The 6,391-nt window shown below is 31.7% G+C and overlaps 2 long non-coding RNA genes across 2 annotated transcripts; both read left to right on the forward strand.

Moving 5' to 3' along the window:
- The first annotated feature begins 1,248 nt into the window (after positions 1-1,248).
- Positions 1,249-2,844, forward strand: LOC128036104 (uncharacterized). The gene is made up of 2 exons (XR_008193004.1): positions 1,249-1,915; positions 2,443-2,844. It is a non-coding gene; the product is annotated as an uncharacterized LOC128036104 (long non-coding RNA).
- Positions 2,845-5,044: 2,200 nt separating this feature from the next.
- Positions 5,045-5,747, forward strand: LOC105781772 (uncharacterized). Its single transcript, XR_001129607.2, has 2 exons — positions 5,045-5,286; positions 5,513-5,747. It is a non-coding gene; the product is annotated as an uncharacterized LOC105781772 (long non-coding RNA).
- Positions 5,748-6,391: the final 644 nt, after the last annotated feature.

The following is a 6,391-nucleotide window of genomic DNA, read 5'->3' on the forward strand; positions in this document are numbered from 1 at the left end:
AAAAACCCTAACCCCTAACCTAAATTAATTAAAAACCCTAACCTAAATTAATTAAAAACCCTAACCCTAACCTAAATTAACTAAAAACCCTAACCCTAACCTAAATTAATTAAAAATCCTAACCCTAACCTAAATTAACTAAAACCCTAACCCTCACCTAACTTAATTAAAAACCCTAACCCTAAATTAATTAAAACCCTAACCCTAATCTAAATTAATTAAAAACCCTAACCCTAACCTAACTTAATTTGATAAATTTTACTAACCATTAACACAATTTTGGACTTAATAATTTTAGTTTATTTCATAAATTTTACTAACCATTAATACAATTTTTGGCTTAATAATTTTACATATTTTGATAATTTTACTAACCATTAACACAATTTCTGGACTTAATAATTTTAGTTTATTTCATAAATTTTACTATTTCTTACATGACCTACTGTAGCAAAATCGCGTCCACGAGGGCGCGATTTCACAATTTCTTCTCAAATAGCATCCTGGTAGAAGCGATTTTATACTATTTGACCAGAAACGTCAACTCGAAATAATTTATTCCGAAACATTTTCTGCCTAAAAAGCCTGACCCTAAACCCTAAAAGCCAAAAAAACCAAACGTGAAAAATATGTCAAAATCGCGTCCCCAGGAATGCGCTACGTGGCAGGACATCGCGTCCACGTCAGTGCGACCTGCTGACGTGGAAGGAAATCGCTCCCTCGCAATGTCCTGCCATGTACCCTGACATCGCGCTGACGTGGGCACGATTTCCCGAAAAATGGATCATTCCGGTAAATAATAAAAAAATCGGCCCATTTCGGTAAATTTTGAAAAAAAAAAGGCTTTTTCTGGTAAATTGCCCTAAACAAGTAGGCAAAGTCAGCTAGAAAACATGTCAGCATCATTACCTAATATAAAAATAATTGGTTTTATTTTTTGATACACTTAATTTCATTTAAATGGATTGGTTTTGTTTATATTATTATCCTTTATTGTTTTGACATTGATAATTGAAATAAATTATTGTGTTTCAAATATTTTAAATCAACTGTTAATATTTTTGATTTGCCATTAAAATAAACTATCCAAGTCCCATTTAACGAAGTTATCTATGCAACTTCACCTTTTATATAATTTACTAGTTTTTTATTCGGTAATGTACAGGTTTAGTTGTATGTATTGTAATGCTCCAATTTTTCTAAATTTCGATTTGTTAAGTGTCTTGGATGTTTACTTTAGATCTTGTGTTCAATTCTTTTTTTTTTTTTACAATTTTTCCATTAATTTTGATACCATATATGTCTTGGTTGGTAAGAGTTATTTTTAATTTTTGTAAGGTTACTAATAAAAATGAGTTTACCAGCTTTAGCTTACTTATGAGTCCTTTGTTCAAATCTTGTTGTGTGCAAAAGTGGAATTATTTTTGCTCTGTCACTTGTTGCCACCTAAGGTGTTAGAGTTTCGGTCAAACTCAACTACTAAATAAATCTGATAGGTTGTAGTTTTTTCTCTTTTGCCACCCCTTTGCTTCTATTCTACTGTTTCCCTTGATTTTTATCTTGTTTTCTGTTTTGCCGCCTCTTTGCCAATTGATTTGTTTCGGCTGTGCGTGGTAAGTATCTTGGAGTAGGATTTGTAACTTCATCCTAAGTAAGTTCTTCGAATGTTACTTTGGGTACTAATTATCGTTGTGTTGTTGGGGTTAATTGATCTTTTATAATTTTGGTTAGGTGAGGAGCGTGAATTACCTGATCCTCCAATTAACTCTGCTAGTTGCTGTTTTTTTTCTTTGCGAGATAAGTGCTAAATGCCGATTTTTGGAGAGCTGGTTGGTTAATTCGGGAATTTTGTTGACGAATGTGTTAGTTTTTGGTCGACTTGTTGAAAAATATGGACATCACATATATAATAAGGGTAATTACATGTTATTATTTACTATCATGATAGGTTAGCCCAAATTGAAAGTAATCTAATTTGGTTAAAATTTTATTGGGCTTTAATTATTAAATAAAGTATTGGTCAAATATGTGTAGATACTCTAGTAATTGAGTTTTAATCAAATCCTAATGAATGATGGGCTAATTAGGAATTAGAACTAATGTGCTAATGTTATAAATATTAGGGTTATGGTCCCAAATTACATACAATATATCTTTTCTAATACCCCATCATTAGTAAAAGAGAGCAAATATTCTCTAAATTTCTTGTTTGCTAATTTGAAAGATCAAATCTTCAAGATCCGGAAAAATTTCAAGTAATTCATGGTTTCAGTTACGCTTTCGTATCTAGTTTTATTCTTGATTTATTCTTGATGATTTGACATGATAGTCCTGATTTATTAAATTTTATTTTAGATTTATTTTACAATTCTAACACGATTTTCTTTAGGAAGTAAGGGTCATTTCTGTGTAATTAAATGTTTCTTTATGTCGTTTGTGCAGAATTTGGTGATGTTGTTCTGTCGACATCTCAGAATCGATCAGGTGTGTGACCCGAGCTCAAAAAATTCATTAAACGATGCGAATGAAACTGTCAATCAACGTCACACGAGTGTGTGGGCTCAATAAATTGGGTCATGTGGGCCCTTTTCGAGCAGAATTGTTTGGGATGTGTTTTGGGTCGTAGGTTTGAAAATAACATTCTGTATGCATCCATAGATGGTAACAAAGCAACCAATATGTAGCAATTTTTGGTACGTTAGGGATGTCATTATAATTCCTGAAAGCATGCTTAGTTATATAAAATTGGCATATCTGATCTGAATTTCTGTATATGACATTGGCATGTTCTGATCTGTTTCGTTCAAAAATTAGCACAATACATCTGTGTATGACATTTTGATATATCTGAATCTGTTTATGACTGCATATACATTGGGGTGAGGTATGATAATGAGACGGAAGAAGTGTGATTCTAGCAATATATCTGTACTTTTTATCTGGCAGTATACCCGCAAAATATATAATCTGGCGGTATACATGCAAAAAAGACATTCTACTATTAAGAATAATTAATGAAATCGCGTTCTAGTAATCTTGACAACTACCTTATCAAAATTTTTAAATGCTAAACTGTTGCCTTATAGCTTGATATTTCCACTCATCTAATTCTTGAGAAAAAAAACATGTAAGCATCCACCTTCACCGAAATTAATAAATGATATATTAATGCCTATTAGTATATGTTTCCATGTCAAAAAAAAAAAATCAAGCTTGGAATCACTTTTATGGAGAAAGCCAACATCAATGGGTTAGAAATACTATCAAGGTGAAAATGTTTGAACCGAGAGGGAAAATATTTTAAGCAGCTACAATCAATGAAGAACAAGATGATGTTCTCAATAAGACCGGAGTTTCATTTCAAGATGAACCAACCATATTTGATGATAGCTGTGGACACATTTTTTTGAATCGATTTTTCATTTAGGTGTGATTGGATCACCTCAAATTTTAGTCATTTTAATAAAATGTTAGATTTATTAAAACGATAATTTTTTTTGGTCTACAAAATCCAAGAAATGGGTTCGGGAGTGGGTTACGTATGAGGAAGGGTTAACACCCTCGTAAAGCCCAAAATTGGTACCTAGTTGATTACTTGATGTCTTAGTGTCGAGAATTGAGAATTCAAAGAAAATTTAAAGTACGATCCCCTTCTTGTATGATTTTATTAAAATATCGCGAACTAGATTAAATTTTGTGGAAAAGGCTTTATTTCGAGTTAATTGAGAAAAAAAGATCATGCCCCGTAAGTTAGGGCACGATGTCTCAAATCATCGAAAATAAGGATAATTGCCGTTTGATTATTACCTAAATCCTATGTGTTTTCATTTTAAATAAGTTATTCAATTACTTCGGTTCAAAGAGAAAAATCATACTCCGTAAGTTAGGAGCACGACCCCTCAGATTCCCCAAATAAAGAATATTGCCTCGATTTTAATTTCTTCTTATGCGTTGTGTAAAAACGAATGCATCACTTAATATGATATGCAGTTGAGCATAGTGCGAAAATAAATAAATATATCTAAGCATAATGGATAAGATGATAATGACTAAAATAAAATAATTACACGAGAAAAAAAAATATAAAATATAAATAAAAATTTGAAATGACCATAGTAAAATAATAATATAAGAACATAAATAACGGTAATCACTATAATCAAATAGTAATAAAGCAACTATAATAATAACAACACAAATCGATGATAATAACAATAATAATAATGATTATGACTAGTTAATACCATATTTAATAATGAAACAAACAAAATAATAATAATAATAAATCGAAGATAAAAGTAAAAATTGCTTAATTTAAAGGTAAAAAATGTAAATGGCAAAATTAAAAATACTAAGAAAACAAAAATACATTAAAAATAAATGAGTTAAATTAAATAAATGACCTAATCAAAACTGTGGTAAAATTTAAAGGATAAATTATGAAAAATTTGAAAATAATATATTAAAGTAAAATAAAACATAAAAACACAGGGACTCAAAATTTAATTATCCCAACCACTACGTACGCGCCACATTTAAAGAAGCTACCAGTTAGTTAGGGGGACTAAATTAAAAATGTAATAAAATTTAAAGTGTAAAATTAAAACAACAACAAAACATAAAGGGTGGAATTAAGATAAAATGGAAAAATAGGGACCCAGAGGGTTACTTTCCCAACCCAAGTTCACTTGTCATCCCCTCAATGGGTCCACAGTGGGTCAAGGGACTAAATCGCACAAGAATAAAATAGAAGGGGCAAAAATAAAACAAATAAAAATGAATTAGGACGAAATTAAGAAAGAGCAAAAAAACGGAAGGACCAAAATGGAAATTAGCTCCTCCCATGCAAAAACACGAGAATCCTAAGGGTAATTTGGGTCGAATTTTTGGGTTGTGCCAAAACAATGTCATTTTAGGGGCTTGTATAAATTAAAAAATTCCCAAAAAAAATTTATTTGGTTTTAGTTTTTCAAAAAAAAAATTCTCTTTTTCTTCTTTTTTCTCTGAAATTCCCCCCCCCTCTCGCTCCGGCCACAAGGCCGTCGTGACCACCGGTCATCAACGCCGGCGACCACCACCTATAGTGGTCAAAAAATAAAAAAAAAAAACTTTTTTTTAATCCTTTCGAAACCCTAGAGTTAGATCTAGGGATAAAACACCCAAAAAAGGGCGAGATCGGTGAAAAAAAAAAAGGAAGAAGAAACCATTCACTTTCTTCCCTCTCCGGCGAGGCCCTCAATGAGGCTTCTCAAATTGAAGGTGGTTCTCGATGACGGCTCTTAACAGGTAAAAGTTAAAACTTTTTTTTATTCTTATTTTTTCGGAATAAAAAAGCAAATAAAATAAATTACCTTCTTTTTTTTTTTGAACTTCGTTTTTTGTATTCGATTTTTTTTGTGTGTGTGTTACAAGATGATTTTGGCTTTTATAGCCAAATATATTACAAGGTATATTATTTTTGTTTTTTTTCTCTGCTTGTGCTTTTTGTTTTTGTTTCTCTGTTGTTTTACAGGTGGTAGTGGCAGAGGGGGTGTCAGACGGCAAGCCTGCCGACATGGTAAGGTTGCGGCACAAGAGGGAGATAGGTTTTCCGAAAATCTTTAGGTTTTGGGCTGCTAGGTTATTAGGTTTAGTAGGTTTGGGTTAGTGTAGTTTAGGTTTGGGCTTGTAATTTGGGCCAAACTGTTTTTTTTTGTAAGCGGACTTTGATATTAATATTATTTTTTTATTTTTTGGTTTTTATTTTATATGGGCCGGACAAATTTGGGCCACTACAAATGCAACATGTTACCAATCAAGAGTTTTCATGCTCAGGACTTGTCAAGGTGCAAGTAATGGTGATGAAGCAACATGTTACCAATCATGACTTTTCTTTCTTTTTCTTTTTCTTCTCCTTGCTTCTTTACATCTCTGCCCATGCTCTCCTTTCTTTTTCTCTTTAACCGTATGGTTCTCCTCCCTATATGTTTCCGCCATGAGGTTATTGAATTGTTTAGTGTGTTTTTCTTTTGTTGTAACTAGGATATCCATCGTCAGAAGTAATGACAAATCCTCTTACCACGAGAATTTGCTGAAAAGATAAACAATTAACCATTAAATTTGTTCCATTCCTATGAACAAGTATTGTTTAGTTGAATGGTAAAGATGGCGCCCTGGTTTTTCTATAAAACTTTCCTTATCAACCCTTTTACGTGTACAGAGACATATACTTTCAAAACCGTCTAAACAATGTTTAACCTTCTGCATATTTTAATCTTTTTTCATCTTCTTTTTTATTTTAGTATTACAAAATTGTCAATAATAATAAACTAAAAAGTTATATATATGAAATTCAAATACAACTCTAGACCGAACTTGACCTCGACAAAATATGGTTACTACATGTATATTT

This window comes from Gossypium raimondii, chromosome 13 (assembly GCF_025698545.1).
Source record: "Gossypium raimondii isolate GPD5lz chromosome 13, ASM2569854v1, whole genome shotgun sequence".
NCBI classification, from domain to species: Eukaryota; Viridiplantae; Streptophyta; class Magnoliopsida; order Malvales; family Malvaceae; genus Gossypium; species Gossypium raimondii.